The 17,977-nt window shown below is 43.0% G+C and overlaps 1 protein-coding gene across 3 annotated transcripts in view; it reads left to right on the top strand.

Annotated features, from left to right (window-relative positions):
- The window catches only part of atxn1a (ataxin 1a), a 244,077-nt gene that overhangs the window by 63,837 nt on the left and 162,263 nt on the right, over positions 1–17,977 (top strand). For all 3 annotated transcript variants that reach the window (XM_060942718.1, XM_060942717.1, XM_060942719.1), the window contains exon 2: positions 11,420–11,598. The gene's annotated coding sequence lies outside the window, so the exon portion shown is untranslated. The remainder of the gene's footprint in view (positions 1–11,419; positions 11,599–17,977) is intronic.

The following is a 17,977-nucleotide window of genomic DNA, read 5'->3' as shown; positions in this document are numbered from 1 at the left end:
GGAGCACCCGGGGGAAACCCACGCAGACACGGGGAGAACATGCAAACTCCGCACAGAAAGGCCCTCGCCGGCCATGGGGCTCGAACCCAGGACCTTCTTGCTGTGAGGCGACAGCGCTAACCACTACACCACCGTGCCGCCCACTCAGATATGAGATGTTGAATGGATTCACACATTAAGGCAATCATGGAGGAGAAGTTTTTTTTTTTAATTATTTGAATGATTGATTATATTTCAAGGTTAAATATAGTTATAGTGGACAAGGATGGACAATCATGCTGTTTTCTATGTACTATAGAGATATTATTACTTACAAAAGTGATTATAGTTGCTGTGGAGGCCACTTTATTTGTGTTTAAGACAGGCTTGTAGTTCTTGAGTCCAGGACTCGGACTCGAGTCCGACTCGTGCCCTAATTTTAAGGACTCGTGGCTTGACTTGGACTTGAGCACTGATGACTCGGACTTGGACTCAGACTCGTGCATTAACTGCATCCAGACTTGTAAATTGGAGACGAGGACTCTGATTTTTTTCTTTATTTTTGTAACATGCCATAATACTTTAGCATAAAATATTCTCATCTCATTATCTGTAGCTGCTTTATCCTGTTCTACAGGGAAGCTGGAGCCTATCCCAGCTGACTACGGGCGAAAGGCAGGGTACACCCTGGACAAGTCGCCAGGTCATCACAGGGCTGACACATAGACACAGACAATCATTCACACTCACATTCACACCTACGGTCAATTTAGAGTCACCAGTTAACCTAACCTACATGTCTTTGGACTGTGGGGGAAACCGGAGCACCCGGAGGAAACCCACGCAGACACGGGGAGAACATGCAAACTCCGCACAGAAAGGCCCTCGCTGGCCACGGGGCTCGAACCCGGACCCTCTTGCTGTGAGGCGACAGCGCTAACCACTACACCACCATGCCACCCGCATAAGATATTTATATCTACATTAATTCTTATATGAATTTTGTGCAAGAGAATGCACATTCAACCTGTTCATACGTCATGTTCAGGACCAAACTAACGTTAATGGCGCTAAAATGCCTGGAGAGAACGCCCCTAGGATTGTCCGTTTTGCTTATACAGACTTCTTGTGCAGTGGGGAAAAACGCACTGCTATGTGTTCCATATGTAGAAGAACTATCGAGGAGACAACGGGGACAACCTCGAACTTCAGTCGTCATTTGGCAAGACTCCACCCAGAGAAGGAAGTGACACACTATGTTCATTGCTCTGTTGATAGCGGAGCTTGCTGAGCAATGACCTAGCTAGTGTTAACCCTCTCTCATGTTATTTGCCCTGTTGATAGGAGGGCTTATGTTGGACTCAACTCGGACTCAACTCAAAATTTTCTTTAATGACTTGGACTTGAACACTAGAGACTCGAGACTGGACTCGGACTTGAGGTTTAGTGACTCGACTACAACACTTGTGGTTAGCGCTGTCGCCTCACAGCAAGAAGGTCCGGGTTCGAGCCCCATGGCTGGCGAGGGCCTTTCTGTGCGGAGTTTGCATGTTCTCCCCGTGTCCGCGTGTCAGGTTAGGTTAACTGGCGACATGCAGGCTAGGTTAACTGGTGACTCTAAATTGACCGTAGGTGTGAATGTGAGTGTGAATGGTTGTCTGTGTCTATGTGTCAGCCCTGTGATGACCTGGCGACTTGTCCAGGGTGTACCCCGCCTTTCGCCCGTAGTCAGCTGGGATAGGCTCCAGCTTGCCTGCAACCCTGTAGAACAGGATAAAGCAGCTAGAGATAATGAGATGAGATGAGACATATAGTGTATGTAAATACAGTATCAAATGGCACCCCAGTCAGGGCTCAACATTAACAGTAGCCCGATTGCCCGGGGCAACCATTCAATAGATTCGGACAACCAGACTCTCACAAATGCTTGCCCGATCGGGCAACTACCCAAATATGTCAACTTACATGAAAAACGATGTTTATTCATTCATATTATGATGAAATTCCATCACGATTTGCAATTGTTTGACTCGGAAAGACCGCGTCCATGTTATCATTACGGGATGTTCAACAACTAGCGGAATTCACATTTGCACATCGCGGGCTCGCAATGCAGTTTCCCATTGCTAATAATTATCGCGTAGTGCATATTCGGTGTTCTATTCAGACCCTCCAGGATTTCGCGATGTTGCGATTTGCAACTTCAACGCAAATTCAACCAATTCCCACGAATTCAGGGCGGTGTTGCAATTATATCCAATCACCGCAACTTTCCCGCAAATTTGACCAATCGTTGGTGTCGTCTTGAGGTGACGTCTACAAACTACCTTTTGCCTTACTTCCGTGTATACGTTCAAGAGAAGCAGCATGTGCGCAGTGTTGCCAGATTGGGCGGTTTTAAGTACATTTTGGCGGGTTTTGAACATATTTTGGGCTGGAAAACGTCAGCAGTATCTGGCAACATTGCATGATGTGCGAGTCAGTATTTATGTAGGCTTAAATTCTGTTACTGAAAGTGTGTTATGTTTACAGTGAAGGACTGTGTGCACTTTACATTATTTTTTACTTAGTACAAGAAATTAATGAATGCCAACATTTTTGCCAAAATGGTATTTTATTTTCCATTGTTTAGGCAGCTTCAGCATCATACTGTGAGATTCTGTTCAAATTGTTTTTTTCTTCTATGAAGCCTGAGCCATTTATTTTATTAGTTTATAATTATTGTTTAATTTAGTCTTCAGGAGAGACTGCCTGCACACGGTACTAGTATTAATATTTTTTTTTCTTACATGAAAGCTGAGGCATTTATATTATATTTTAAGGTAACTTCATGTTGTGCTGTGAGGTTCTATGCACTTTAACTTTTGAACCAACAGGTGCATTTGGATAAGTAAAGCCTATTTTTCTGCATTTTTGTAGTCCTGGTAATCTTTTATATTGGTAAAGTTGTTTATAGGACCATTTCTCAGTGTCTGTTTTTTTTTAATCAATAGTTTTTCGGTAATAACTTAATATTTAACATATCACTCAATTTTAATCACAAAAAGAGAAAATCGCAACAATTTCTCGCAACTTTCACTTCCTCCCGCAATGTAATCGCAACAAAAACCTAAAAAACACCGCAACTTTCATCGCAATTTTTTGGAAAACCCCCCCGCAACATCAGACATTTTAGCCCGCAACGATCACAAAAAAGGCCCGCGAAATCCTGGGGGGACTGAATATTAGTATGTCCTTCACTACATGACTAATTACCGCATTACTCGCACGGGGCGCTAGTGTCAATGCTTGTTGATACAGACAGTGTCTGAGAAGGTTGAATAATAAATAAAAAAATAATAATATGTAATATTTGGGCAACCATGTTCTGAGTTCGGGCAACCAGATTTCTACAAATGGTTGCCCGAATGGGTAACCATGTCTCAAAGTTAACGAAGAGCCCTGCCAGTCATGGCACCACCCCACCCAGGAGGGCCTGATTAATTACTCAATGAGTTAATTCAGGAGTATGAAATGAAGTCGAATGTTAAAGTATGCAGTGCTGTGATCCTCCTGGACTGCAGCATCCTGCTGTGGACAAATATATGACATTCTTAATGGCTTCACAGTCAGTCAAACAGTCATAAAAAGTGTGATATGGGAGGGGTTTCCAGTGTCATGTACTACGAGAGGGGTGTGAGGCCACGGGGAAGTAGGAGGTACATACCGTCTGACTGGCGTGCTCTCATTACTCTAGTCAGGTTGAGTGAGAAATGAAACTGCCACCCACAACTGCTGGGTCAGGAGAAATGTGTGTTGGGGGGAAAGACATGTTTTTATATTTTGGTGGGGATAAGAATATTTGACGACAGTTTTTACCTCATGGGGACATTTGGATGTTTTTCTTTTTTAAAAGAAACTGCAGGGGGGTTTTTCTGTTAAAAAATTACAATATTTTCTTTTGATTACTGAAGTTAAGGTTAGATTTCGATGCCAGTGCAAGGTCCTCACAAATATAGACGTGTGTGTGTGTGTGTGCGCGCGTGCTTGTGTTTCTGCATGTGACTGCTTGTCTTATCTGTTACACAGGCCCAGTCCCTCCCTCTGCAATGTTGCAGAAGTAAACTTTGTCACTAACTCTTTGGAACTTGATTCGCTTCACAGAAATGTAAGAACTCGCGCCAAAACCAAGGCTGATTAACGCTCATTTCCCGGTGCCCCATTTATGAACATGTTTAATATAAAACAGCTGAGGATATGTCTGGGAGGACGGCATATTAACTTTTCATTTGCTTTATACTGTGGATGTTCTTTATTTAGTGGTTCTAGCCATGTACAAGTACACGGTAGAACAAACTCGCCTTTGTGCAGTGCGTTATAGAAAGTGACAAGGTAATTACCAGACAGCATGTAGTGTAAATTAGGGAATGTTACTATGCAAATAGGCAACAAAATACAAGACAGTAGTTAGATGCTGTTCAAGTTGACCCAGTACAATAAGTACAAGCCAGTAAATACAACCGAACATCCAGTAAACAGCATCTTAATGATCCTTATCACCACAGCTAGCAGCACAGAAATAACTGTCAAAATGTAACAGTCTCTGAGTGTTATAAATCCAGTGCATATTGCACCCTTCCTGTATGAGAGTACATAATGATAATCTTGAGTAATACAGTGGCATGCAAAAGTCTGGGCACCCTTACTGAAAATGTCTGTTACTGTGAATCGTTAAGTGAGCAGAAGATGAACTGATAACCAAAAGGCATAAAGGTAAAGACGAGACATTTCTTTTCAGTGTTTTCTGCAAGATGTGTGTATTATTTTTGTTTTGTACAATTGGAGAGTGAAAAAAGAAAAGGAACACCATGTGAAAGTTTGGGCACCCCAATACATTTGAGTTCTCAGGTAACTTTTACCAAGGTTCCAGACCTTAATTAGCTTATTGAGCTGTGGCTTGTTCAAATTCTTCGTTAGGAAAGGTCAGATGATGCAGCTATGCAGCGACACCTGAACAACTATGACCTTCATGGGAGAGTCATCGGAAGAAAACCGTTCCTGCATCCTAGCCACAAACTTCAGCATCTGAAGTTTGCAAACGAACATCTAAATAAGCCTGATGCATTTTGGAAACAAGTCCTGTGGACTGATGAAATCAAAATAGAACTTTTTGGCCACAATGTGCAAAGATATGTTTGGAGAAAAAAGGGTGCCAAATTCCAGGAAAAGAACACCTCTCCAACTCTGAAGCATGGGTGTGGATCGATCATGCTTTGGGGTTGTGTTGCAGCCAGTGGCACAGGGCACATTTCATTGGTCGAGTGAAGTATGGATTCGAATAAATACCAGCAAATTCTGGAAGCAAACATCACACCATCTGTAAAAAAGTTGAAGTTAAAAAGAGGACGGGTCCTACAATAAGATGATGATCCAAAACACACCTCAAAATCTACAATGGAATACCTCAAGAGGCACAAGCTGAAGGTTTTGCCCTGGCCCTCACAGTCCCTGGACCTAAACATCATTGAAAATCTGTGGATAGCTCTCAAAAGAGCAGTGCATGCAAGACAGCCCAAGAAACTTGTAGAACTGGAAGCCTTTTGCAAGGACGAATGTATGAAAATCCCCCAGGTAAGAACTGAAAGATTATTAGCTGGCTACAAAAAGTGTTTACGAGCTGTGATACTTGCCAAAGGGGGTGCTACTAGGTACTAACCATGCAGGGTGCCCAAACTTTTGCTTCGGGCCTTTTTCCTTTTTTGTCATTTTGAAAATGTAAAAGATGAAAATAAAAAATTGTTTTTGCTTAAAATATAAAGGGAATGAGTAATCTTTAACTTTATGCCTTTTGGAGATCATTTCATCTTCAACTTGCTTAACTGTTCACAGTAACAGCAATTTTGACCAGGGGTGCCCAAACTTTTGCATAACACAGTATATTTAAATAATATCGGCTGGCGTTGAGTGGTATATCAGATATATTCCATTCAGCTAGCATGATGTTGAACGAGTCAAAGACGATATCAGCATACTTGAAGGCCAACACTAGCTTAGCCGCGATTCGGCGCTGTCAGTGCGGCAGTGAAGTCACCTTTCAGCCGGTGTAGCATTCATCAGTAGTGTTAGCGGATGCTAATAAAGCAGTCAAGCCAGTGCTATTGAGAGCAAGTAGTACAAGTTAACGACTGAGAAACTAAGATTTCCGTCTCCAGACACACTCGCTCTCCCACGCACGCTCACCACAGTATTTTTCACTCATACTTAAGTATTCGTTTCCCAATGCAATTTAATCAGTTACTTTTAAAATCAACATCGATAGCTACACACAATGGAGAGACCTGGCAGTGAAAATTCTCTCAAAATCTTCCATATTTAACCAAGCAAACCTAGCAGCGATGTTTGTTTATAAATTGTCACAGTTACTCGCTAGCACGGAAGTTTTACATCTCTGATGTGGCTCTTTTCCAGTTTTTTGATGTCTGTTGGTATGTTTTTCTCTTGTAAATATGCGTGAAGAATAATGAAGTTTTGGTAGCTTTCAGGTGTTCAACGCATCCTTCTCTTTCCTGGCAAACACAGAAATGATTGTGCGCATGCGCAGCAGAAAAGTTTCTCATTGGATATTCGCATCAGCTCCGACGTGTGATGTCATGTTGTCTTGACAACTGTGCAATATCGTAAACCATATTCAACGCTCATTCTCCTTTGGGTAGAGTGACATAATCCACGTAGGATAAATGATGTGCTAACACTATTGCATGCTATCAAACCAAATGAATGAAACCCGCTAGAAGGGAATAGAATATGTTTTTATCCCATAGAAAAAGGGTCCTGTATGTATAATAATAATGAATAAAAGATGATGTATAACTAGTACACAGGTGGGTTTGTGCCCAGTTAATTCCCTTGGAGGTATGCTCTAGGTTTCTCTGTTTTTACTCTTTGCTCTTTTCTTAGTTTTTAATTATTATAGTAGAAGCCACGGAATGAAGATCAGGTAGCAAACATCAGTGCAGGTATACGTCAAGTCAAGTCAAGTTTATTTGTATATCGCTCTTAATAATAGACATTGTTGCAAAGCAGCTTTACAGAATTTGAACGACTTAAAACATGAGCTAATTTTATCCCTAATCTATCCCCAATGAGCAAGCCTGTGGCGACGGTGGCAAGGAAAAACTCCCTCAGACGACATGAGGAAGAAACCTCGAGAGGAACCAGACTCAAAAGGGAACCCATCCTCATTTGGGCAACAACAGACAGCATGACTATAACAACAGTTTTAACATGAAGTCAGTTTCGTTGATGTTATAAACTCTTCATTGATGGAAACTTGAGTGCAAAACTGTTCATGACAACTGCAGTCCTAAAGTTAGCAAGTCAACTGCAGTCCTCCGCCATAAAAGCATTACTGTAAGAGTCCAGAGCGTCTTCCAAGTGCGACTTTCCACTGTCCATATGGGGCCGTCGTCCACAGGCACGATGCGATGAGACTCCAACCAAACACAGGGCATCAGGATGGATCAGGCAGGTCCGAGGAGCAGAAGAGGTCAGCATCTCGATCCCAGGACCGACATGTAACTCAGAGGGACCGATTGGGGGGGGGGAGGAAGAGAGAGAAAACACAGGTTGTTAGGTATGCCCAATGTCACTTGAATAAGTAGGAACAGTATACATATTACACTGAGTACAAGCAGGGACTCCGGCAAAACTAACTATGACAGCATAACTAAAAGGAGAGAGCCAGAAGGTAACACAGGCATGAGGGAGCCCCGGGACATAAAGCAGCCAGCCACTACACCGTCAACAAACTCGAGTGAGGAAGCGAGTGGGGACTGACAGCATCCATACATCCCAGTTTGCATCAGTCCATTCTTCATATGCACGCTTTATTGTTTTCCCTGCCCTTACACGTCATGATGAATAGTTATCAGTTCACTGTTTTCTGTCTCCAGGACACTCCTGGCAACTCCTCCCTGCTGCGGCGTGAGGAACGGTTTCACTACTTAATAATATAATAATTGTGATTTTCTCAGAACGTATATTGACATCATCGCCTTCAAAACAACAGTCAAATGAACATGTAATCACAGTTGCAGGTAGTACAGATATGAATAATATGCAGTGTCCGTCATGATGGCTGCCTAGAAAGGGAAGCACCAGTCATGAAAGAAGCGAAACTGTCCAGGTTTTCAGGCAAAGAGCAGAAATAGTTTGTGACTCAAACAAACAAAGCGTGGTTGCCATGCCGACAGGCATCTATAAATAGCAGGCAGCGTTTGTTTTGCGAGCGCTCTGCTGTCCCCCAGTGAGCATCAGAGACTCAGGCGGCCCTCGCTGAGATTTTGGTGAACAAGCCTTTCCTCAGCGTAGTTTAGGAATGCATGCGGATGGGTGGAGTAAACTTAAACGGTCATCGTATGAAAGTGAGTCATTTTTCAAACATACAGAGAAAAGGTATTTGTCTGCTCAGTGAGTTCTGCTTCCTTGAGATTTAGCATGCTGTAGAGTTCGACTTGAATATTCACACGTCACTGGAGGTTAACTGGTGTTCATTGGGTGTGTTCGATTAGAGCAGCAGTTCAACTCTACAGGAAAGTAGCTCTCCAGAAACAGGGCTCAGCGGCTAAACACTGACACGTCATCCCAAAACTGACATACTCCATGACCTTTAAGCTATACATCAGATGGGGCAAATATTACATTCAGCAAGGTGATGTACAAGAGCGAGCTTTTTTGGCTTGTATGTTTGCTAAATGGCTGATGCAACAAGTGGGCAAAAAGGTTTATGGTGAACATTTTGGTTTTAAATAAGTACTTTAGGGCGGCACGGTGGTGTAGTGGTTAGCGCTGTCGCCTCACAGCAAGAAGGTCCTGGGTTCGAGCCCCGGGGCCGGCGAGGGCCTTTCTGCGTGGAGTTTGCATGTTCTCCGCGTGGGTTTGCTCCGGTTTCCCCCACAGTCCAAAGACATGCAGGTTAGGTTAACTGGTGACTCTAAATTGACCGTAGGTGTGAGTGTGAATGGTTGTCTGTGTCTATGTGTCAGCCCTGTGATGACCTGGCGACTTGTCCAGGGTGTACCCCGCCTTTCGCCCGTAGTCAGCTGGGATAGGCTCCAGCTTGCCTGCGACCCTGTAGAAGGATAAAGCGGCTAGAGATAATGAGATGAGATTATTCAAGAAATGACGATCCACTGCATTGCAGTATTACTATTCACAATTTTTCCGTCCGTACGTAGGTTCCACCAATCTTCAAACTTCAAAGACAATAAAGACTTATTTATATATAGTTACATTTTATGGACTATTAAATATATAATCAGTTTCTTTATTTTTTCCCCTCTCTGTCTAGGAGTGGCATCTATCTATCTATCTATCTATCTATCTATCTATCTATCTATCTATCTATCTATCTATCTATCTATCTATCTACATACACTACACTACACCCCCACTATTACGAGCTTTTACTACAAACTTTTGCATATAACAAACTAAGTTTGTGCCCCCCACCTTTAGTGACAATGAGTCAGAATCTTCAAAAAAAAACATCACCCTGTGACGTCAATGCACATTGGTGCTCGAAGCGAGCTGCAGATTACAAAGCCGGTGCAGCACCATCAGAACTAATTACTATGCACCTGTTCCAGATTAGAGCACAATCACAGCACACACGTCTTATAATCCCTCTCTAAACACACAGACTTGGCAAAGTATACATGCTGTACCTACTGTAGTGTCCCATATTACCAAGCCTTGTATCTGTCTATTGTCTTTCTGGTTCTGACTTTTTGTGTATTTGGACTCTGCCTTTCATCTTTGCCTCTGCCATTCTGTTTGTGCCTCACGTGATCATTGCCTGTTTCACAAACCTGCCTCTGTCTTACATTTCTGAACTGTTTGCCTGCCTGTTTGTAAATAAACACTCTTCCTGCAATTACATCCGTCATTTGCCTGCTTACAATGCACACTGAGCCATGCGTTCCTCTTCCCACCAAAGACAAACAATACGTAATCAAATCCATAGTCAAGTTAACAGTATGTGCTAAGGCCATAAAACAAAGGCTTAACGAGCCTCGTTTATGTGTTAATCACTAACAATTATCAAGAACGGTGATCAAAGGATTGATAAAAGGACGAAATGACTGCTGATACAGCTAAACTGAACACCTAGTTAAAGCACACCAGCGGCGTGGGGGCCCAGTCCCGCAGGGCGACATAAATGACATCAGTGATTTACAACACATGAATGAACTGAATGATGAAGATTTAGAAAACAGAGCAAGTCAGTGGGTGGACACTGACAACGATACACCAGTAACTTCCATCATTTCCATAACAGACGAAGAAATCATCATCTCTGTTTGTTATCCTTTAACTGAATTAATGATCTGTGATAGTGATAGAAGGAGAAATTCGTGATAATGAGAATATGCCTAAAATTTCGCTGATAACATGAGTGTTTGGTGGGATAAGTGGGTCTATTTCAGTATCACGAACTATTTGGACGTCCCCCAAGGAGCTCATTATAGCAAAGTTGCAGTGTGTCTATTATATATGTGAAAACAACTAAAAACAAGTCATCAGGAGATGACATATCCCCTCGGCCCCCACATGAAACCCCACTCCAAATTTTCCTAAGTTGAATTGGTTGCCATGGAAATATGGAAAAAACTAAAAATCACAGAAATCCCAAAATGTTAAAAGGCACAACTCCTCTAGTCACTTAATATAACTGTGAGGTTTCGTGAAAAAATTCCTAATAGTTTTTGAGTCATGCTCCGGAAACTAAAATGTTTACAGACAGACAGACGGATGGATAGACAGACAGACAGACAGAGCGATAGCTATATGCCCCTGCATTATATGCCGAGGGGATAAAAAGGAGAGAAAAGAGAAAATAATTCTGTAAGTGTGCATGCACATATTCACAAATCCAAAACAAAACACTGTTTGAGAGCCGATCAGGAACAAACACATCAGAGAAAAAATTTAAAAGAACAGAAAAAAAGAGGAAAAAACCAATACAAGAAATAAACAGTCCTCTCAAATGGGTGGTTTTCGTTGAAATGATATGATTATAGCACGTCTAGAGACACTCTGCAATGGCACCTTTAAAACTGGCGGTTGTTCCAGCGTAGGTTGGTATGGCAACATTCAATGACGTAAAGTTCCACACAGTGATTAATCCTTTCCCTTGAGTCCAAAATGTCAGATTATGACATGAAAAGGTACATCGTGTATAGAACAGAGTTCACTGAGATTTGAGCCGTCATGTTTGGTAAACCCAAAAAACCTCCATCATATCCTACTTCATCACAGTTGACATAGATCCCACTTGTTGCTCTAAAATGGAAAACCACTAGCTGTGCTCACTGCTGATTTGCACGTTCATGCATTCTGTGTGTGTGTGTGTATAGGAAGAATTTCCTGAAGCTGAAGTGTTGCTGTCTTTGCTTTGCAGGGAATGGTGAGAACAGCTGGAGCCAGGCAGACACAGATGTGGACAGACAGAGTGGCACTTGCAGACCCCTCACAATCCAGCACGAGAGATTTATACAGATCTGCTAACAGCTGGACACTGAGCTTCCCCTAAACGGCTACATCGTACCTGGACACAGCCTACTCATCTCCTCTGTTTGGGTATGACAGCAGAGTTTTTCTCTGATATTCTACCATTGTTGTATTTGGGCCTGGAAGCTGGATTTGGACAATTTTGTCCTCCAGTGTGTCCAATCATAAGCTCCTTTTATTAAGGACGATTATTGTCATTAATTTTATGAGCTGATACGAGTTCTGTTGTGTTCTGTAGCTTCGTGCCTTTTCCCTAACCCTTCCATATCGCTATAATGAGTAGCAGACTTGAGTATTGTTTATGTAATGCTTTAATTAGTTGCTAAAACACTACTCGAAATATGCAAGGTCTATTAAAGGCCTGTATCTTATTTTACTTTAAAATATGAACCCATGGCATTGCTTGTCTAACTCATGCTCCTACCAGTATGAGTAATAGTGGCAGTGAGTGCTGCTTAGGGCACCAATACTTTAATCTTAGCACCAGTAGAGAAATAGTTTGCCTGCTGTGTGAATTCTGAATGCTATTCTGTTGCCTGTTAGTTGGCTATTATAGTAGCTCTTTATTATATGATATTTTATTCTAGCTACATTCTCTGGATATGAGCAATCGTGCACTCTGATTGGCTGCTCTACTACTAGGCTATCAGCTCATATACCATGAATAGAGAAAACAAAATGGCGGAGCGTGTTGCTGAACCAACCGAAGGCGAAATAAAAACTACTCAAAAACAAAACTGTAAAAGTTATCAAGCATTTCAAAGAAACAGAAATAGATAAAAGAATACAGTTTCTCTCCCAATATCTCCTGTTTCGCCGGGTTGTTTACATTCTAAGCAGAAATGATTTTGTTGGATGTTTTGTATAGACCCTTTTCACTCACGTGACCTTCGTAAACACAACCGCCATTTTGGACATGAAGAAATAACGGTTTATGGCACAGACCCTTTCGGTTCTCGCTCATCTAGCTGCTACAATGACTGCTTAGATTGCAACAATAATACCTAACACACATTTAAGTATCCGTCGTAAAGACGTGAAACTCGTCGAGTGACGAGTGTGTTCATTGATAAGCTAACTCAATCTAAAAGTAGACATACCATCACACTGCCCTGGCGCTGTGTACAGTTTACCTTCTATGGTTTGTGCACTCACTATTTGCCATTACTTTCTCCAACCCAGTGTTCGAACTATGCCGATATTTTCTGGGGGTCCCCTTTTTTTCCCTTGGGGGTGGGTGGGGTGGGGTGCTTGCACTTGTCTCAGAGCGCGGATCTCCAAACACATGAGAAGCCTATCTTACGCACAGATCACGCGGACTCCACACCTCCACACACGCGTCGCGTCTGAAGTCGTAACTCATCAGGGGAAATCGTGTCCGCATTGGCATGTTCAAAAAACAACCTCGCGTTAACAATGATACCACACGCAAGAAAAAAAAAACAGTCAGGCTACTCAACACATCTGATCCACAGCAGCACCAAAGCATCACTGGAAATCATGTCAACAACCAATCTTCCATTTCAACACGCGTCAACAAACAAATGGCACCACAAACATGAACGAATCGGTCAGGCTACCGATTCCAAACCCACAGCAGACGAATAATTAAATGCATCTTACCTTAAAGCAGAATCGACCACTAAGGAAGTGCGTTGGCACTGTTGGCACACTTCCTTTCTACTAGTTTGTGTCCCCAACCTGGCAGCAGCAGTCGTTGTCATATCGGTTTATTTTATCTTTGATGTAAACACAACACTTCGGATATGCAAATGCTTCCCGTTACACACGATTGCTATGTCAATAAACATCATTTTGCCAATATTTTAGAGACCATCCATCTTCTCCGTCGGTCAGCATCTGTCGGGATCCGATAAAATGATAAATCTTGCCTTGTGTGTTGATGGTTACTACATCCAGGTGCACAACAATATAATGGCATGATGGAAGTCTTGCTGAAAGTAAGAACTTTCTTTGATGGCTATATTCCTTTCGATGCTTCACCGTCGTTCCTCGTTGTTGGCTGTGGTAGACTACTGGTAGTTCATGTCCAAAATGGCGGCCGCGTTTGTTGTGACGTCACGTGGGAAGGGTCTATAAAGTTTTTATTTATCGAATTTGATAAAAAATAAAAATGCTCTGTTTTTCAAAATCCAGTGAGTGTGGATAGAATAAAACAGTTATTCCACTCAATTTTGTCGTACATGGCTTATAGCCAACTTGGCACTACGCGCGTCGTCAGCTATCAGCTCATGTATGACTCGATTTCATGGAATAACTGTTAAATATTATATCATCCATCCATCCATTACCTGTAGTTGCTTATCCTGTGCAGGGTCACAGGCAAGCTGGAGCCTATCCCAGCCGATTATGGGCGAAAGGCGGGGTACACCCTGGACAAGTCGCCAGGTTATCGCAGGGCTGACACATAGACACAGACAACCATTCACACTCATGTTCACACCTACGGTCAATTTAGAGTCACCAGTTAACCTAACCTGCATGTCTTTGGACTGTGGGGGAAACCGGAGCACCCGGAGGAAACCCACGCGGACACGGGGAGAACATGCAAACTCCACACAGAAAGGCCCTCGCCGGCCACGGGGCTCGAACCCGGACCTTCTTGCTGTGAGGCGACAGCGCTAACCACTACACCACTGTGCCGCCCATATGTTATGTTATGTTATATTATATTATATTATATACTCAGGTACTGGGAAATTATGAATAACATTGTCTCTAATATTTTTTACTTGCATGTGTGAGTGAAAAGTAAACTCTGTAGAGATGCATTCAAAACCCTCAGCTGCACTATTGACATGCTGTGTCCTTTATTTTATTTTATTTTTAAAACATTGTAGTCAGCAACGTCATCAGCATCATCGTTGTCCAATCTGTAGCTGCATTAACAGTCACGGAAAACCAGAAAAAAAAAGCTGGTGTTTTTTTTTTATTTATTTAAAAAAAAATTTTTTAATTTTTTAAACCTTCCTGCTGCTTCATGTCACATTTTTAAAACTGTTCCTAAGTTGTTAAGCTGTATACGAGATTAAATATCTAGTTATTGACTACTGATTTTTACTCCAAAATTACTATTGCATTTTTAATAATGATGGTGCAACATAGCTGAATCAATGCGACATCTCGTACAGTCAAGCCTGAAGAATGTGTCCACCACACCAAGGTGACCTTGTCCACATTCGTCTCAGTTTGTCACTATTTGCTTGATGAAAGCTTTAGTCGTCTGGTCTGTAGGAGTTCAGTCAGATCTAATAGCTGTGAAATGCTGTGCTGATGGATGGAGCGGACCTGACTGACTCCGTGGCTGTGTATCGTGTTGTTTCTGCTCCTCCCTCAGTAGTAGTTGTATGTCAAGCCGGATAGCGAGAGGTCAGCCCTTTACTATCTTCTGTGCTGTTCTGGGCGGCATGGTGGTGTAGTGGTTAGCACTGTCGCCTCACAGCAAGAAGGTTCTGGGTTCGAACCCAGCGGCCGGCGAGGGCCTTTCTGTGTGGAGTTTGCATGTTCTCCTCCGTGTCTGCGTGGGTTTGCTCTGGTTGCCCCTACAGTCCAAAGACATGTGGTGACCTTGAGCTGAGGTGGTCTTGAGTGAGGCACCTAAAGGCCAATTTATGCTGACAGCCCAGTCCTCTCAGATGGCATCGCAGATAGCGTCTGTGTAGCCCCCCCACCTTCGCAGACGCTCTGCGCGCACCTCCCAAAAATTGTGACCACCGCAGAAGCGTCGCAGACAAGAGGGCTCTGATTGGTCCACTCTACATCCGCTGTACACGCACTTCTGCTTCCCTACTTTCCCGGTTTGTTTTGTTTTCACGACCGCCATTTTTAAAAACACAAGTGAAGATGGAGCATCACGAAGAGCGGTTGATTGAGGAAGTGAGGAAGTGCGTACATCTATACGACTCCAGTTCTAGTCATTATAAGTAACCGGAGGATAAACACTCCACTAACCACACCCACCAACTACTCCTAGCGATTTCGCGACTTCGCGCCCCCTTGCGTTGTGGCGGTGAATAACATCGTGCACGCCTATTACTCCCTGCTCAACGATAAATTACAACTGTCTTCGAGAAGCTATCTGCGAAAGCCTTGTCGTAAGAGCATGCAGAGGCCCTAACTCCCAACTGCTCCTCGGGCGCTATTAGCATGGCTGCCCACTGCTCTGTGTGTGTGTGTGTTCACTGCTTCAGATGGGTTAAATGCAGAGAGGAATTTCACAAGTGTGTGATGAATAAAGTTGTGCTTTCTTTCTTTTCTAAACATTTTTCCCTTCGTCCTCCACCTCTTTCTCATTCCCTCTTGGTTCCTGAGGACTGAAACTGCCTTGTCTTTTACCTCACTTTTCCACCTGCTCTCTCTCTCTGTATTTGTTCTAACCTCTAGCCTTCACTAGTTTCCTCACACACGCTTCATGTGCTTTTATGCATTTTCTTCATCAGCTTCACTGCTTCTCTCCATCACCTTCCTTTTTCACCACATATCCTTCTCACTCCTTTATGTCTATGTTTTCTTGGCGCACTGGAAATCAGGGACTGGGTGACAGATTCCATTTTCTATGTGTGAAAATCAAACACTGCAATACAGGAGCTTTTAAACTGTTTTGCAGACGGGCCGCTTTTAACTGTAACCCTATGTTCACACCAAACGCGGCGAGAGCGTTAAAATTCGCTCAGGCACCCCTGCCAATGACGCTGTCGAAGTTCACGGATGCTCTGTGATGTAGATGAAATAGGCGACTCATTCAGTCCGAATGCTTCGTATTGCAGATTTTATTTAAAAGGGCTGCAAAGCAAACAGACATGTTAACCGGTATCTTTGTGCCAACGACCCTCATGAAATCTTTTAAATGTGAAGGTAAGAAATCGATTGATGAAGGAAAATAATGAACAGTTATGATTACATGTTGGGGAAGAAAATAAACTAACATCAACTAATTAAAGCTAATTAAAAGCTTATTAAATGCCATTTGTGTGGTGTCTCTTGTATTGTTGCTAAATGCTAAGTCAAATTTCAACACACAGTTTACTTGTGTGTTTTTTAATTTATATCCCTGGATGCAAACAGGGACACATCATAAATAAACGAGACTGTCAATGACGGTGTAGCTCACTCCGGTCCTGTTTAGTCCAGAAGGAACATTCGAAAGTGGGCCACCTTGCGCAATAAATGTTGCAAGCTATATACACTATATACAAGCTATATATAGAAGCTATATACACCCTTGGAATACCGACCTATTTACCAGAAAGAATCCAAAACGGCAAGGAATTGACCGAGAAGAAGTGATATTTTTGTTGAATTGCTCATTAAGGCTTAGTCAGTCCATAATTTCATTCATAATTGTAATTAAGCAAATCTGGGTAGAAGTTCTATGCACCCTAGGTATCCCTACCTTCATGAGAGAAAGAATCAAAATCGATGAAGAACTGAGGGAGAAGAAGCGATTTATGTGGAAACTGCTCGTTAGGGCTTAATTACTCTATATCTTCATTATTAATTGCAATTATGCAAATTTGGGTAGAAGCCATATGCAACCCAGGGAGACCTACCTTCCTGCCAAAAAGAATAAAAATCGGTGAAGTAGTGAGAGAGAAGAAGCGATTTTCGTGAAATGTGGATGACGCCTGACGGACGACAGACAGCACATGATGGTATAAGCTCATCACCTGTCGGCCGGCTGTGCTAATAATGGGGAAACCCACTACTGCAATTATTAATTTCTCCTCTGTTGTACTTGGGAGCGGTTTGAATGGAACCAAAATTTAGATGACCGTGTTCTCTTGTCTTCTTTAGACCGGAGCGCTTCTGAATTCTGAAAGTCGCTGCCAAACCGCATCATAGCTCATTACTAAGAAGAAGAAGCCTTTATTCGTCACACATGCACTCAAGCACAGACTTAAGCGCACCTCCTCTGCATTTAACCCATCTGAAGCAGTGAACACACACATGCGCACGCACACAAGTGAACAATGAGCACACACACATACCCAGAGCAGTGGGCATCTATGCTGCACTTCCCAGGGAGCAGTTGTGGGTTAGGTGCCTTGCTCAAGGGCACGTCAGCCATGTGAACCTAACTGCATGTCTTTGGACTGTGGAGGAAACCGGAGCACCCGGAGGAAACCCATGCAGACACGGGGAGAACATGCAAACTCCACACAGAAAGGCCCCCGTCGGCTGCTGGGGCATGGTGGTGCAGTGTGAACCACTACACCACCGTACCGCCCGTACTATAAAGTTGCACGGACTGGATTTCAACTTTTGTCTGACGCCCTCACCACCCAAGACGTGCCACGAACGACCTCACGACCTCACACAGAAAACGAATGACTTCCTGTCGTTTTGATGCTCTTGCTGCGTTAGGCATGAACATAGGGTAAGAATGCATCAACAGGGGCGTCGTGGCTCAGGTGGCTAAGGTGCCATA

This window comes from Neoarius graeffei, chromosome 16 (genome assembly GCF_027579695.1).
Source record: "Neoarius graeffei isolate fNeoGra1 chromosome 16, fNeoGra1.pri, whole genome shotgun sequence".
Classification (NCBI taxonomy): Eukaryota; Metazoa; Chordata; class Actinopteri; order Siluriformes; family Ariidae; genus Neoarius; species Neoarius graeffei.
The sequence above is the reverse complement of the archived record's forward strand: the minus strand, read 5'-3'. Positions and strand labels throughout refer to the sequence as shown.